Below are 17,087 nucleotides of genomic sequence, written 5' to 3' on the forward strand. Positions count from 1 at the left end.
CTATCTAACTCTGGCTAACAAAAATGCCTCATGTAAAATTAATAGAAGCAAAACCCAGAAGGATCTTTCTGTGTTCAGAATCTGTCCCTTAAAAGCAGTTGTCTGATAAAGCTTTAAAAGAAATGTTCCTGACTATTCAGGGTGCCTACAAAGGGAAGGTGCTGGACACCCACAGGTGAACTACTAACTTTTCATTCTTTATTACTGAGGACAGAAGAAACAATACTCCAAGGAGCAAGATTCAGAACATCTTTGTCCACTGCCTGTATGCAATATATCCACTACTGAGACATTATAATGTTTGCTTCCTTTTACTTTCATATGATTTCCAAGAAACATTAAAGCATCCAAAATCCCAATGAGGTTTTCCTAGTATTAATAATAGGAATATTCAGTGCACCTCTAAAGCAAAGCTGGGGGAAAGCAGTCAGAATGATCAGGCTTTGTGTAATACCAAAACTGGCACATTTCTAGGTCAAAGGGGATTGATTTCAAAATACAGACCTCATGTGGGAATCGTCTTGGCAGCACCTCTCACTTTTGATACTGAACTCAAATCAAAACAAGGTATCAGTTCCCTACACAGGAAATCCACTGAGTATAAAGACACCCTAATGAAATCAATCTCTGTGAGTGATTCTAGCCTTCAGTGCTACTTCTGTAACTGGTTAAGATCCGTTTACAAAAAAAAAAAACAAACCCAAAAAAACCCAAAACCAGAGATTGGCAAAGCCATGTTAGATGATGCTGAGGACAGAGATCAGACACCTCTCTGGAGTCTGGGAGCCATTGGGTGCTGTGAGAAAGGATCCAAACTTAGGTCCTTCATAGCATGAAGAGGTGATCTCATCATTAGCTGAGTAGAGAGTTCCTCTCTTTTGTAGTATTGTGAAGAGAGCTCCTGTTCCATCCCTGACCTTCTACACTGCTTTGAATAGAATGTTTGTCAGAAAGAATACAACACACAACTTACAACTTTTTTCTCTTTGATTTCACTTAAAACTCTAGGAAGGTTTATGTGTGCACGTACACACATGCAGAGATTATTTCTTCCCTTCTGGGGTGAATAATAAATGGTTAAGGCAGCTGTGGTACAGACCAGCTCCATAGATGGTCAAGGTGTGGTTTCTGCTAAGTGTGTGGACTGATTGCAGCTGAGGCAACTGAAGGCACTGAATGGTCAGCACCTGAAGAAGATGCTCCAGGAACCAGGCATGAAATCTTTATCAGATTGAACCTGAGTGAAACTTACAACCTTGTCTCCAAGACTTTGTGGTACTAATAAACTGTGTGAACTACATGAACAGCAATGATATTCAGAGATGAGTTAATCCACTGATTACTGAAAAAAAAGACTTAACCTTTTCACTCATCCCTTGAGTAATCTATTCTTATTAGTCAAGGTCTAAAGAAAGCAACAACCCATTTGCTGAGCTCTCCAATGGATAAACTGTTCCAAGAACTAGGGAGTTTCAGCTCCAAGGAAGAATTCAATTCCCTAAGAATTTCCTATTACATCCTAGTGTCCATGAATGGAAATATGGTGATTAAAATGTAAAAGTTATCTTTCCTGGCAGCAAAGTCACACAACAAGACATCTTAGAGATGTCACCTACAACAGGAAAACTACCTGTCACTTGATGCTGTCAGCATGAAGAGCACTAGAAGTAATTATACTTAATGGTGCCAGGTGAAGAGGTGCAGAGAAGGCCAACCTGTATTCATTACTACTTCAGAAACTGCTTTTAAGCCCATTTAAAAACAAGCTTGATGACATCTTCCCAAATGACTTGAAACTCGGTCAGTTCTGATTTAAACTTCCATGATGTTGTTCTACACCATAACTCCCATAATCGTTGTCTCTCGAGGGTAATTTTCAAAGGCTCCAGGACAGGAGTTTTGCAATACTTGATTTGACTTGCAAATCTTGATTTTTTCACTCTTCAGCTAACCTGAAAAATTGAGATTGAAATTAATTGCAGTCTTTGTCAAATGGCAACTTTTGTTTTTTTTTTTCTCTTTTCTCCTTAAACAACAGACAAAATAATTGCAGAGTAAAGTCCATTACAGGATTCAAATCTTGCAATGTTTTCCTGTTTTTTAAGATGTTAATTTGTTTAAAAAGCTTTAAGATTAAATTTTTAATGTTTTGCCTGTTTCTTCTCCTCCTGGGGGTGAAACTACTTGCTGTATTTTACTCCTACGTGCAAGTAGCTATGATCCCCATATCCCTTTGTCCTAGTTACATTTTCAGTGTAACTCCCTCCCCCCTGCCAAGTCGTCTGTTCTCTTCAGAGTGGACAGAATACCAACACACAAGGCTGTGGTTATTAATCCAAACTGAATCTCCTAGTTTTGTCCTCTAAGCTTGTCTCTCCTAACCACCATTTAGGAGAGGGAAGGTGCTGTCCACCCAAAGCTGTCAAGAGCTTGTAGCTAGCACAGTTAGCAACATATCTTGATACCACCCTTCATCTGAGGAAGGGGAACTCCTGGGTATAGCTAGCTGAGAAAAATATTTTCATGTGAGTTAAGTCTAATGGACCTTGTCTGTCATCTTAGCAAAAGATGGCAATACCTGGATGAGTCCATTATCAGAGACAGCTCCTGGAGACTGAGTGAGGCACCAGAAGATTGGAAAAAGACATGGGCAAGGCCTGGCTTGAAAAAAAAGGGCAGAGAGACTGAAGAATCAAGACACCTAAACAGTTAGCCTAATTCAATTCTTGGAAAAAACTCTGGAACACAACAAGAGAAAAGTGAAACTGTAAGCCTCCAAGGACAGACTGAGTAACTGTCAATGTAGAATACTCAGGAGTAAAATGTTTTAAACCAGTGTACTTCATGAACTAGGAAAACATTGCCATAACACTGGGTGGACAGACTTTCTAAAAAAAGAAACTGTTGATGCTTCACTGTCAAAAGGAAGAGTGTCTTGGAAAATTTTCATGAACTCTAAGATAATGTCAGTGTTGTTTCTGTTACATGTTTAGCTGGTTACTTTAATGGTAGAGGGGAGAATAGAGATATTAAGTTGGCCTATAAAAAAAGTTGCTGGAGACTGTGAGACAGACTCCAAAATAATCTTGACAAATTGAGAAAATGGTCTCTGGAAAAAATAAAAAGCAGCAATTTAATAAGGACAAGTGCAAGCTACCATGCAGGCAGAAATGCTTCAGTAAATACAGAATGGGGGACTTCAGTAAATACAGAATGAGTGAGTCAAAGGAGCTATGATTTTTTACATCATGCCCAGATGTGACCTTTTAATGACACTGAGCCCATGGAAAAACCACATCCAGAGAAGTGATTATTCAAGGGTTGAGCAGGAGGAGTTGATATTAGTCATTATGTTGCTATTGGATTGAAGTCTGTAATTCCAAAACCAATAAAATGCTGACACTTCAGCTGGATTGCAGATGGACCCAGTTTCATCACTGCTACTGCAATACAGCAGGAAATGCTAAAACTGTTGGACTGATATAGGTAATGGCTATTTCAGTGACTACAGATTTCCATAGGGAGTGAAATGTCACCACATTAATTTTGTGGATTTTTGCTCTCTGCTTTATTCAATCCAAGTCAAAAGGAAGCTTGCCATCTGCCAGCATGCTGGGGAACTTATAGTCTGAACTGCTGCAAAGTTTATTCCCCTGCCCCATGACTGGGAGTAGAAGGTGGTGTTTTAATGAAAATGCAAAATGTTAAACCCACATTGATGCTGTTCTAGACCTGAAACTTGAGTGTTTGGGGAGCTGATATCATCCACACACTAAAATAGGCAAATCTGCACTTTTCAACTCAGACTCATGCCATTCTTGACTGATATGATTTTGTAACTCCAGTTGTAGCAATGCAAAATGGACTGAAGTTCAGGCTTTGGTCCATGGCATTGTTCTCACTTCACTCAGGGGAATGGGATAAAGGAAATAAACACAGATATAGAATCATAGAGAGTTTAGTTAAAAGGGACTTTTAAGGACCATCTAATCAACCCCTTTGCAATGAGCAAGGACACCTACAACTAGATCAGGTTGCTCAGAGCACTGTCCAGCCTGTCTGTAGGGCTGGGGCATTGACCCCTTCTATGGGCAACCTGTGCCTGTGTTTTGCTGCCCTCATCATAAAAAATGTCTTACTTATAAAAGAAATATAGGGCAATAGGCCCTACTAAAAGCTCTGTCCCCATCTTTCTTTAGGTACTGGTAGGCTGCAATAATATCTCACTGGAGTCTTCTCTTCTCCGGGATGAACAACCCAATTCTCTCAGCCTGTCTTCATGGGAGAGGTGTTCCATCCCTCTGGTCAGCTTTGTGGCCCTCCTCTGGACTTACTCCAACAGGTCCATATCTTTCCTGTGCTAGAGACTCCAGAACTGGACACGGTACTCCAGGTAGGGTTTCACCAGCGCAGAGCAGAGGGACCCAATCCCCTCCCTTGACATACTGCCCATGAGGCTTTTGTTGCAGCCCTGGAAAGAATTGCCTTTCTGGGCTGCAAGTGTGCATTGCCAGGTCATGTCCAGCCTCTCATTGACCAACACCCCCTCAGAGCTGCTCTCAGTCCTTTCCTCCTTCACCTTTCAATTATACTGGGGGTTACCCCAACCTAAGTGCAGGACCCTGTTCTTGGCCTTTTTGAAAACCTCATGAGGTTCACATGGACCTTTTTCTTCTAAATTGATATAAGTGCACATAAATGATCTTATTCATAAGACAATTTTTCTGCATTCATTTATTCTTCCAAGTGGATATTTAAAATAATTTGGCAACTACCCAGGATCACAGTAATGAGGTTTCATGCCCACTGACTGCAGAAATATGTTAGTAGCCCAGTGTCAAAAGGCAGATGAGCTGTGAAATAAAGGAGCACACAAAAGAGCTAAGCAAAAGGGTCAGAATGGTAGCTGCAAAGATTTTAGCTGCACTGTGACAGGGTGATGGATGTGAACTGAAGCAAATAGACCTGGAGGAGATGTTTGTGGGACTATTAATTTTAATGCAATGCAAAATATCCAATGACAAGGAAGGAAGTTACACTTCAATGCCATAGGAGATCATTCAGACAGTAACAAAAGTCAGATGGGGAGAATCTGAGGAAAGATATTAAGACAGATGCCTATGTGATGTCTCCTATTGGGTTCTTGATTGGATCTGAACAAAAAGAAATGAAGAAAAAGGAGCACCTCCATTTGGAAGATGTGCTTTGATAGATTACCTAGACAAGTCTAAATATGGAACTGACAACTAGGAAGAAAAACAAGTTCTTTCTGTGACATTTAAGTTTTTAATGAGTATAGGGCAAGTTCAGATTAAAGCCTATATCTAATAAAAGTAGCAAGTCTAGATCTGGAGTTCACCCCAGCCAGCCAACTAGGGTGTCTGAAATACGTTTGTCCAGATGAATTTAGGATTTTAAGATTTTTTAATAACACTCAGATTTGAATGAATAACCATTGTCACTGATGGATTTAAGAAATTCAAGAGCCCCTGGCACACTTCAGAGTTATCCTCTATGAATAAGTCAGAAATAGCACTCCAAAATAATATGTGAAGATTTAACACATGTTCTCTTGTCTGTATTGAGAGTGGTCCTCCTGTATCTGCCACATAAGCATAAGAAAAATAGTCCATAGAAGCACAAGGTGTGAAAATACAAAGAAATTAAGGAAATGCAGTGTAAGTTTAGACTGTATTGTGACCTTTCTCTGTGGCCTCATGTCAGCTAAGTTTCATAGAAATCTTTCATCCAACAGTACCATCAAAACACAGGAGGCAAAACACATGCCAATTTTAAAATGTGGGTTGGGGTTTTTTTTGTGTGTGTGTGTTTTGTTGTTGTTTTTTTTTTTCTGTGTGTTTTTTTTTTTTTAAATTGCTGGCTCCCTTATCCTTGTAAGGCTGAGCCAGCTGTATTCTATGAAGGGTCTAATTTAAGAGTCAGGCTCAAGCACTTCAAGATTTCTTTGTTTTTTACCATCAATTTTTTCTATACGATAGGAAATTTAGCTCTTTTGTCAAACTATGTCTACTTTATTCAGAATAAACAGCTATTTTATTCCAGCTGTCAGGTGAAGGTTGTCCAGCTCTACTAAGTGTTACAGAAAATGAACAGCTCTGACATCGGGAAGGCATGAGGGGCAGCCATAAGACTAGAATTTGTGTTTGAATGTGCCAGCATTTGATATTCATCACTTGTAGAAAAATGATTCCTTATCTCTCTAGACAGGGAAAGTAGAAGTCAGCAATGGGACTTCAAATTTTGTAAACAACAATTATTGAGAGACTGTTGGGGTGAGACCCAGTGAAAAACCAAGGAACAGACCCACTGGATGAAATGTGTAAAACAAATAGTGCCTAGTTTATAAAAGTGGACAGAGTTTGATGGGATTGACACCCTGTTGGAGGCTGTGGAGCCTCAACACTGGAGCAAACTGGGGCCAGAGGGGTGGAGAACAAGGAAATATCAGCAAACTCAGTGAACAGGCAAGCTGCAAACATTTGGCACTAAACCCAGAAGTGATAAGGATCAAAATAGAGTCTGTATTTTGGACTTTGTAAAATCAGCTGAATTACTTAGTGAGTAGTGAGTCCAAGATAACGAGAATGGGATTATTCCAAATAGGCAAAATGGGATTGTTCCCAGATCTAAAGCCACATCTCCAAGATGTATTTAAAACTCTGGACATGAAGCTGCAGTCATTCAAACTTTGGGAATATCACCCCTGAACTAACACATTAAGGCTCTCTCAGCTCCTCCAGCAGTATCCAATCCCCTGACCCAGGATTAAATGGAATAAATAAGCCTTTGCAATAGCCACATCATGTACAGTTTGAATTGTCATCCTTCAGTCTCTCTGCTGCTCCAGCAAATTAAAAGTCTCACAGTTTCTCCAGAAGGATTGCATTCCCATTCAGTATGTTTGTCACGGAGGCAGGAAGGCAGCCCTGCGTGCCAAGGAGCAATTTATTTCTATTAAATAAATGCATTTGTAATTTTGTGCTGTCCTGACCATGCCAGGTGCCCCTATTCATGACTTCATACAGTGTCCTGGGTCCTTCTTCTCAGTGTTTGCTTATAATTTTTTTCCTCATCCTATGCATTATTAAAGATTTTTATAATGCATAAACCTCACAGCTCTCCCTACAAACACCAAAGAATTGTTTGATTCATTATATAAATGCTGCAGACATCCCAGAGTATAGTTTTGTATAATTTGTTCACAACCTTCGGGTCAATACAGAAGAACAGTTTGAAACTTGCTGAAACGCGTCTTTAAGGCTGTCCTGAACCAGAGTCACAGTTTGCAATTTCTAAGTCATCATTTTAAGTCATAAATAGCTAGAGCCAGTAGAAATCAAATGTTCCTTGGGAGGAAAAGCCCCATAAAGCAGAGAATGTGCTAGTAGTTGACTTGCCTCTGAATTGTTGTCTTTTTACATCTACCTGTGCTTTTTAATATATGTAATCACACTACTAGTTTCAGAAGTTACATACACATGTCTTAAAATATTTTAAAGCACCTTTGATATGTAAAGAATAAGGAAAACAACACAGTTGTGTTCAGGGAGGCATTTTCTGGTTCTGATAAGCCTTTGCAATAGGCTTTGCTTGCATAGCATTGCTTTCTTGATTTTTTTCCACTTGTCTGTATGGATGGTTTCATTCATCTTGTTCTGTACAATGCAAGATATGTGATGTGAGTCACTGTTGAACTTGCTCCCCTTTCTCTAACCAGTCATGTCAGTCTTGTTTATTGTCACTGCCCTAGAAAATGAGAGCTCCCAGCAACCTCAGAAATTTTTCTTCTGTGCTTTTCAGACAGTGGGAAAAGCAGAGGCTTCAATGTTACGGCCAAAGTACTGCTTTCTACCTTTCTGAGTTTCTGCTCCCAGCAATGACCCACCAAGAACCCTCTGCCTGTTCCTGTTCCACCCAAAGAGGTCACAAAATCAGTAACAGGCAGCATAATATTCTGTTTCTTACTGGGTAAGTGAGATATGGAATGTGGGCATTCAGGAGAGATGAATGAGAAATAAATTAGAAAAGGAAAAAAAGCCAGACAAAGTACTGAAAGGACAGATAACATATGCACAAAGGAAAGTGTAACTACAGTGATTCAAGCAGAAAAAAAATGTCAGTAGAAAAACAAGGCTATCTCCCATCAGGTCCTAGAAGCTCAATGCTCTTTCTGTTTCTTAAGACCTGTGAATACTGCCTGGGAACACACAGGGAAGTGATAGGCTGTTAGTCATGTGGGACAAAGCTTTTTTATGGCCTTCAGCAAAAGTCTCTCACCAGCTTGGCAAAGAATACCAAGAATAGAAGTGGGATTGTCATGAGCAGCAATCGTGGTGACAGTGCTCATGCAGCTGTGTTCAAACTGCACAAAGTAAATCTGAAGATTTCAAAACTTTTAAAAAAAATATTTTTCTGGAGGGATTTTCTTCCTCTCCAGTGCACTCTCTTCAATTTCTCTGGCATGTCTGCAATCTGCCTTAGACAGCTTTAAATTCCATTTTTGGGTCCCACTGGCTCACCAGAGAGTCAAAGCACAAAGCACTAAAATATTTTCTGCTCCATCATTCTGTATTTTAGGTGATAAAAGATATCAGGAGTTGGAGCTTTGGCTGCACAATGTTTCACTAAACATGAATTAATTGGAAGCATAGAGACTAATACCATACTTTGAAATCAAAGCAGCCAGGTCCTGTTGTGATTTATTGATAAAAGGCAGCTGAAGAAGGACAGGAAAAAGGGCAAGACAGAGAAAAGAGCAATCACTGTTTAGGACTCAGGAAAGTGTGTGGAGGCAATGCTTGTGTTACTGGGGCTTGGAGAAACTGAAGCAGCAAGGGGGCTAATCAGCTGAGCTCATTAATGGAAGAAAACAGGGACAGAAAATGTGCCTGCTGCTAGGAGAGACTTCTGAGAGAAAAGCCTAGAGCCTGGAAAATGTCATGGTGCTAACTTGTTCCCTGCTGCCAGCAGCTGTGAGGAGCCAGTCCGGAGGAGGATCCCTACACTGAGAACATCTGCTAAAACCCTGCTCCTGGTTTGCTGACACTATGGCAAACACAGACCCATTTGAGGAAGAAAATTGTGGGGCACTCCCCTGTGCAGTGGCAGGGGAAGCTGGTCCAGAGTCAGATTGGCCAAGAGCACAGGGGCAGAATTCAGGGGGAGCTCATCGAGCTGCTGTATGGTGAATGAAAGGTGAGGGGCTGCCAGCAGTCCCGGGTGTCAGTGTCTCCTACCTGGTGATGTCAAGAGCAGCAGTAGAAGTACAACCCTATGACAACTAAAAACAAGGAGACAAATATTATCCTGCAAAGATTTCCTTCTGACTTGAGTGGTGGCTCTGGGAGGCAGTAAGTGGATTGTGAAACCTCAGCATGGGGTGCTGCTCAATAAATAAATTTTCCTGAGGGTACAGCCGAGGTGAAATAAAAGACTGAGAAAAGGGCAGAATATGGGTACAAAAAAAGACTTCAGTTTAGGTCGGGAGTTGGGTAGATACACAAGAAAGATCAGAACCTAAAAAGATTAAGGGTCTACTACCAGGTAAATCTAAAACTGGTGATATATTGAACATTTGGCTAATATCCTGAGGAATGAATGGGATCAGTATATGTTTTAGTATATAGTAATGCCCTTGACTTGTTGATTGGACCCTGGATGTGCCAGCAGGGTACAGCCATAAAGACTAGCTGGGATAAATCTTGAGCCTAGAGCACTGCTGTGGAAAGGTATTGCTTCTTCAGGAAGGACATTTGCAGAGCAAATGGAGAAAGAAATCATTGCACTGACTATCATGAGTGAAACCCAAGGCAGAAAATGGGGCTTGTTCAAGAGTTAAGAACGACAAGAGAGGGAAAGTAAGTTGCAGAGGAGTGCAGGGTGGTTGCAGTTTAACAGGAGGATATCCCTCTTCTCTCCTTGTCTGACTTCCCTGGCTTTCAACATCCTCCCCTGCCAGCACAACATTTCTTAGTCATTCCTGCTCTCTGCCTGTGCTATGGAGTGTGGTACCAAGGGAGAAGATGAACTTAGGGCTCGGGCAAAAAATGGTGGTGTATCAGTGTGTGCAGGTCACTATGGGTCAGAGAGACAGGAGGAAAGTGTCTCAGGAATAAAACCTTCTAGGAAGAGTTAAAAGTACACACACACAAAAAGAGAAACAGCACATAGAAGAGTGGGGAAAAGATAATGAGAGGAGCCTGAGGGAGGGGAAATAGAGGGGTTTGAGTGAAAATGGGAAGGTACAGAAGGGGAGAAGCAGAGAAGGGAAGCAACAGAGGGAAGGAACAATATTGCTGTTTGGAAAGAAGTGAGGAAGAAGAACAAACATGAAACTAAGATAAAAAAGCAATGGAATAGTATGAAATTAATTAATTGAGGAATTAGATGAACACAGGCAGCTTTTTAGGCATTGTCCCCCAGAAGAAACCACATAAAACTCACAGCATAGAAAAGTACATGTGTGAGTAGGGTGGTGTTACCCTGCTTTTACTACCAGTTCTCCGTTTTACTACCTGTGGTATCTGACTCCTTATGCCATGCTCACATGGTAACACAACAGAATTTTATGTCTAATTAAATGATTCTGTATTTTGTATTTTGCTAACATAACTGTCTCCTTATAAGTTCTTGCTTAGCTCAGAAGTCTGGATGTAGAAATCAGTGAAAAGATGAGGCACAATGAATTCCATCCACATTATGAAGTCCAAGAAAAGAAGCCTTACTGTCTAGAAAATCAAGATAGCCAATAGACTGGCATGGCAGAGCAGTGGAGCTTTCCCTCTTGCACCGTGCAGAAGTGTAGAGAAGACTGGCAGGATTATGGATTCTTAGAGTGTGTATTCATGGAAATTGTGTGGGCTCACTGCAGAGTTGGTGTCACAAGGGCCAAAGCATTTTCTAGCCAGAAAAGAAAATCTCGGTGGCTTATACAAGGGTGGGAGGCAGAACACCAGTGTGGATCCCAAAAGCCCTGAAGGCTTTTGTAACAATTGAATTTCACCAATCCAAACAAAATAATGAAATAACAGAGAAAAAATGTAAAACCAAGGGCTTCTTTGCTGGATCTTGCCTGAGAGGAAAACCAACCAAAAGCTGACCTGCAAAGGGAATGTTTTGTGTGGTTTAAGTTTGGAAAATAAATGGAAAAAAGCTAGAGTTTTGTGGGGGGAAGGTGTGTTTTCCACCTGTGATTCTAACTGACAGCTCTGTAGAGAGAGGTTGATGAACAAGTGTGTTCAGTCTTGGGGAATGGTTTCACTTTCCAGCTCAGGAGTGCATTCCCAGCTGGTAGGAATCAAATGAATTTATATTGGCAGAGGACTTGAGACCTTTTTCTCACAAGAACAGGAAAATGAATTCTACTCCTTTTTTTGTGGAGCTCTTGCCTTCAATTCATTCTTTTCATAAATGTGTCATCACAAGCAGCTTATCCCTGTGTGACACAAGAGACATTATGTGAGAGGCTTGGCAGTACCTGCTAGGTTAGAAAACATATTATCATTTGAACTATGATAAGAAGTGACAATAATATGGGCAAGATTTCATTTACATTGTTTTTAAAACACTATTTTAAAAATAAAATTGGTGAGAAAACAACAGAAAAGGATCATCTGCCTGGCTTAAAGTTCTATGCTATACTTTATAAACGAAAACACACCATTAATTCATGTTATGAACTACTGGAATTGATGACAAGCCTCATGAGGGAATGAATACAGAGAGTGCTTATAATAAGGTCTTAAGAATAGAATACCTGCTCTTCAGTGGAAAGGGTGTGTTGGGCATAGAAAAATATGTAATGAAGCAAAAGTAGAAGACACTGAACTGGACTTGGAGAGTGAATAGCCCTAAATGTATTGTTCCTTAGTTTATATTAAATGGTAGTGGATGAGTATGTAAAAAATATCTTTTTTACTTCTTTACCTTCTTTCAGGCAGCTCCCCTGAGCTGAATGAATCAGAATATCAGTGGATATGCTACGAGGCCATTTGTACCCTGACCGCTGCGTGCAGAGAAGTAGAGGGTCTCACTGTGTAGGGTGTTCCCTGCAGATATTCCTCTGGTGCATGTCCTTGTCTTGTGGAGTCCCAAGGCACATGGCAGCCAGGCAAAGGGTGAAGATAGAAAGTGGGCTCCTCTTATGCCTGTTACAGGCACTAGTGACAGGCTTTTATAGAGACTGTAACAGTCCTTCTGTATTAGGATCCTAATCTAATTTTTTCTTGTTATTTCCTGAAAAGATAACTGTAGTTGGAAGTATGTGGGGAGGGAGTCTGTTTCTCCAAGCTTCCTTCTCCTTTGCTCCTCAAAAGAATATGAGAACGAGAAACACGAGGAACGATGGATGTGTTGTCTGGCGTGACTTACATTGTCTGGTGTGACTCACAGTGACACGGTTAACAGATTGCAAATATTTCCCTTCTCCATGCCGCCTGCAGGAGCATCTGCCCTCTAGAGGCTGCACCCTTTGGAAGTTCAGTCAAACTTCATTATGACCCTTACAAGATCTACTTTAAGATTTTTATGAGATTTTACGTGACCATGTAAGTTTTCAACTCAACACATAGCTTAGTCTGTCACCCCCAGAAGCTACAGGCCATGTACACTTCTGTTTTCCTGCAAAGGCTCCCAGGAGCAGTGCTTTGAGCTCAAACGTGACTTGGCTTCTGAAAAAATCGTGATACTGGAACAATGTTTCATCTTCAGAAGACAAAAAAGATGTAGTACAGCTGATTAGTTTTGTCTCCAAAATAATTGTGCTAATACTCAGGACAGGATTTCAGTTGAAGATTTAATTTAAAATTCTAGGTGTTCAGGAATTCATAGTGTATTTGGAATTCTGGATCTTCAAGAACTTATCTTGCACTAAAGAATTTTTTTTAGATTTAAACATGTGGGAAAATATTACAGTTTTAGTATGTGCCAATTGTCAATATCCACTTGCATTCTTCAGTCGTGAGAAACGGACACAATTATTTTGGAAACTATGGGAAAAAAACACCCAAAAAACCAAAAAAATCCCAAGTTTGGAAATCTTAATGATTAGGTGCAGTTTCTGTAAAAATTATTTATTGGCTTGTTAACTTAAATTTTTAAGCTACTGCATATCTGAAATGTAAATGTTTATGCTTTGTGGAAAAATACAAATAAAAACATATAGAAAAATATATTTTTATATATAGGGCAGGAAAAGCTTAGCAGAAGGGTAATATTGGGCAAGAGAATAAGACAAATTCAGACTTTTTTGCTGTATATTAGCCAGGCATGAGAAGGACTCAATGTCCATTGAAGATACAGATTTCAGTACATATTGGTTCAGACCTAGAAACACCTTGTTTGATATCAAAGAAAGTGGGCATGAAAGCCAACAAGAAGTCTTTGGCTTTTTCAGGAGCACTCAAACACCTGAAAGGTGATTTTCATGTTGACCAGCAATATTAGGTGTCATAGCTTTTAAAGATCTCTCTTTGAGACCAACAAAAATACATCTCTTCTTGTCTTGGACTAATGAATGTGCACAGCTGTTCTGAGCACAGCTGGACTTTCCATTCTACATGTACATTTAAGATGTCGAAGATGCTCCCTTCCTGCATTATGGGAGAAAACCAACATCTTTCACAGGTCTTCTGAAAAGGTAGAGAGTGTGACAACAGGTAATTTTAAACAGGTAACAGCCTGGTGTTTATGGCATCTCCAAGGCTGCTTGTGTAAGTAGCAAATGAATCTGTGCTCCACTTTTCAAGTGAGTGCTGAACCACTGTTTTATTAGTTTTTCTCAGGAGGAAGCAAATTTGTCCATCCTGGCCATCTTATTAGTTGTTCTGCACTGTACTGCACAAAAAGAAACCAAACAAAAAACCCTCTCTGTTTCTCATATTGCTAGGAGAGAAGGATTGTTTAAGTCATCTCTGTAACCCAGCAGGCAGGGGACATGCCCAGCCTGCAAGAAATATAGATTCATTTTTCTCCCTCATCTGCTACCACATTGGTTATACAAACTGTATAAGACATTCTTTCTGAGACAGCAGTGGGTTTTTCTTCTCAGAAACAGTGGAAAAAAACAGATTTAAGATTTTGTTGAAATAGTATTTCTGAATCCTTATTCCCCTTAGCTCCTTTCTCTCCTTTGCAATCCGCTTTCTCCTTCATCAGACATAACCAAATAATAAGGATTTTGTCAGAATAACCCCAGGCAAAGGCATAGACCAAACTCAGCAAAACTACAACTCAGTAAAACTGAAATACTTTGTCTTTTGTATGTGTGTTCTTGCTATTTGTGTGCTTTCTTTTACATTAGTGTAACAATTGTGTGTAGCTTCAGGGCAAAAAATGTTTTAGTGGACAGGGAAGGTCTTATACCATTGCACAAATTCAAAGATACAGTTTAAAATCTTGTTTTTTTGCCTTCAGAAATATAAGTGTCTCAAAATAAATAAAAATTTAACATAATGTGAAGAGTTCAAGTACCGTTCCTTGTAAACAACTTGTAAAATGGACTTGTTTGGAGTTTTTCACCAGCTCTTTATTCTTCGTATCTGACTCAGAGGGACCTTATTGATATCTTGAGAGGAACATCTTGAAATCTTTAAGTTGACACATCCCTGCCTTAGAATAGCACAGGGCATTTTTTTCTTCCAGACTTCCCAGAACTGGTACTAGACAGCTATTTTTATGCCATCAGATTTGCCAGCTCATCTTCCACTTTCTCATTCCATTGCTGGTGTTCTCAGAACCTCTTGACACCTCCTGAATCATTAGGGTGAGATCCAAATTGCTCAAATCTTCCAGTGTCCTTCTGGTAGACCATCAGTTCCCTAGCGTGAATGTCTAAAATGTCTGGATTGCCACTGGAAATGGGATTAGCCATTTAAAGATTCAGAGCAATCATCTAGTAGTGTGTGGCTTGACACCTTCAGAGTGAGGCTTGCCTGTGAAGAAGGACTGAACATGTGAAAAGCAGATGGAAAAGCTCATTATTCTTTAAGACTATGGAATCCCACATAGTTTATACTATGCAAGGATAAGGAACTTGTTGGAACAGCCAGCTGTGAACATTGAATTGTAATACATCTTTCAGGAAAGTAAGGTCTAGATCAAATTAAAAGAACTGACAAAGGCATCATCCTCATCTCCTTCCAGCTTCCAGAACCTCTTCCAAGGAAGATGACTTACAATCTTTGTTTCCAAGAAAACCCAAAGGAAAATCACCTTGCTCAGGCTTCACTGAAAGAGGGAGCTTTTGGAAAATCTGCAAGTGCAGAAGAATCTTTGAGTTCAGAAACCTCTTCAGTTTCCAATTGTGCAAAAAATATGTAGTGCAAATCCACAAAATCCATGTTGTGTGACCTGCAGTGGACAGCACCCATGAAAAATGAAAAACGCAAAAGTGCATTTAATTATAAATATTTTTCTGGCAATCAGTTGCTACCTTTAATATCAACAGTAGCTCAAGGCTGTCAGGGTTCATAAAGGTCAGCAGACCCTTGGCAGAAGGTGCTCCATGGATAGGAATATTTTCCCAGATTTTAAAAGGACCAATCCCCAGACTTTTATCTTTGTAATGATATTTGATATTTTTCCCCTGACTCAAGGAAGTGGATAATAATTTTACAAAGTGAAGTGTGCTCTGCTCTTTTAAGTCACTCCTCCCCATGTGACCCCTTTTCCTGGGCAGACTGTGTGGCATATCCTCAAAGCTCTGTGTGCAGTATGCAAAGCTCTTTGGTGTGAAGTTTCCTAAGCTGCTGTGAAACATTTTCCAAAAATCTTTTACTCAAATAGCACTACTTTTTTCTCTCTTCCTAATATGAAAGCACTGCATTTCTGCTTTATCTTTTTTTGGGTCTGTAACGAAACTTTAGCTGCCTGAAATTTCTTCATGCTACTTGTTTCTTTGAAAGCAGCTGATGTACCAACGTATACTATATTAAGGATTGACAACTGGGAGGAAAAAGAGTACAAGGAATCAGTTTCCTAAATTTTCAAAATACTCAAACCCCGTAAATCTAAAAGAACTTTGTTAAACACCTTAACTGTTGAAAACCATAGGCAAAAAAAAAAAAAAAAAAAAAAAAGCAAATACTACATCCAAGAATGCACATGCAATGTAATTTAACAGAAAGAAAACAGCTTTAGTAGTATTCATATACTTTTAAAATTTTTAGAACACAGGCCAACCCATTTAGGATAAATCTTGCCCAAGCATTAGATTTTAAGTAAAGAATATCAAGGTTTATTTTCTCTGCAAAGAAGAACTGCAGACTGAGCTTGGGTACAAGGCCAAAAGAGTAGTGCCCAAGGGCAAAGACCTTCTATATCTAATCACCAGTACAGCTGTGTTAGTATACTAAATGCTCCATAAAATCACCTTGCAAATACAGAAGCAAAAAATGCTTAACCTTTGTCTCCAGGCAGATTAGATCTACCTTCTAACTTCCATTTTGTACCCAGTAGTCATGGTATTCAGAAGTCAGTCCTTGTGGAGAATCTGGAAAAGCTCTCCTTCACAGCCACCTGTTTGTGGCCTATGCCTTAGCTTATAAAACAATTTACACATCCTCTGAGGCACTTAAAGTCTTCAAAAGTTTACTGGCATTGACATACCACCTCTTTAAAATGGTCTTCTCTATTCTCAAGTGTTTGTTCCTTGCTCTTTAGGTCAGCAGCTGTCACCTTTGGTGTGTGTGCAGCAGGAATTCTGAAGGGCTCCTGGGTACCACTGATGATCTAAAACTGCTTAGACAGCTAAAAAATCTGGTCAGGATGAAACTCTGCTTCACTGCACCCACCTGCGTGCAGCTCAGATGCCCAGCCTGGGACCACAGGCTTATCCAGGTTGCCTCATTGTCACTGCAGAGAGAGAGGGTCATCACCAGATAAGAATTCAAATCACCTTGTAGAGATGTCTGGTAGGACTGAGAACTCCTAGCTTAGGTGCCCTGCTTATCAGGGAGGGATGAGCCTGATCCTACACCTGCCACAGAGCAATCCCTTGTGTTCCTGCAAAGTGGTGGAAATAAGGTGGAAATTACAGGAAATAAGGAGGAAATTCAGTCATGGATTGG

At 40.0% G+C, this 17,087-nt stretch overlaps 1 long non-coding RNA gene across 2 annotated transcripts in view; it reads right to left on the reverse strand.

Moving 5' to 3' along the window:
• The window catches only part of LOC128803597 (uncharacterized), a 55,810-nt gene that overhangs the window by 4,866 nt on the left and 33,857 nt on the right, over nt 1-17,087 (reverse strand). The window contains exon 3 of one of the 2 annotated variants that reach the window (XR_008435768.1): nt 1,069-1,952. The exons of the other annotated variant lie outside the window; for it this stretch is intronic. This is a non-coding gene — a long non-coding RNA (uncharacterized LOC128803597). Of the gene's footprint in view, nt 1-1,068; nt 1,953-17,087 lie in introns of those variants that run through there. 2 annotated transcript variants of the gene reach the window in all.

Source organism: Vidua macroura, chromosome 2 (assembly GCF_024509145.1).
Source record: "Vidua macroura isolate BioBank_ID:100142 chromosome 2, ASM2450914v1, whole genome shotgun sequence".
In the NCBI taxonomy this organism is placed as follows: domain Eukaryota; kingdom Metazoa; phylum Chordata; class Aves; order Passeriformes; family Viduidae; genus Vidua; species Vidua macroura.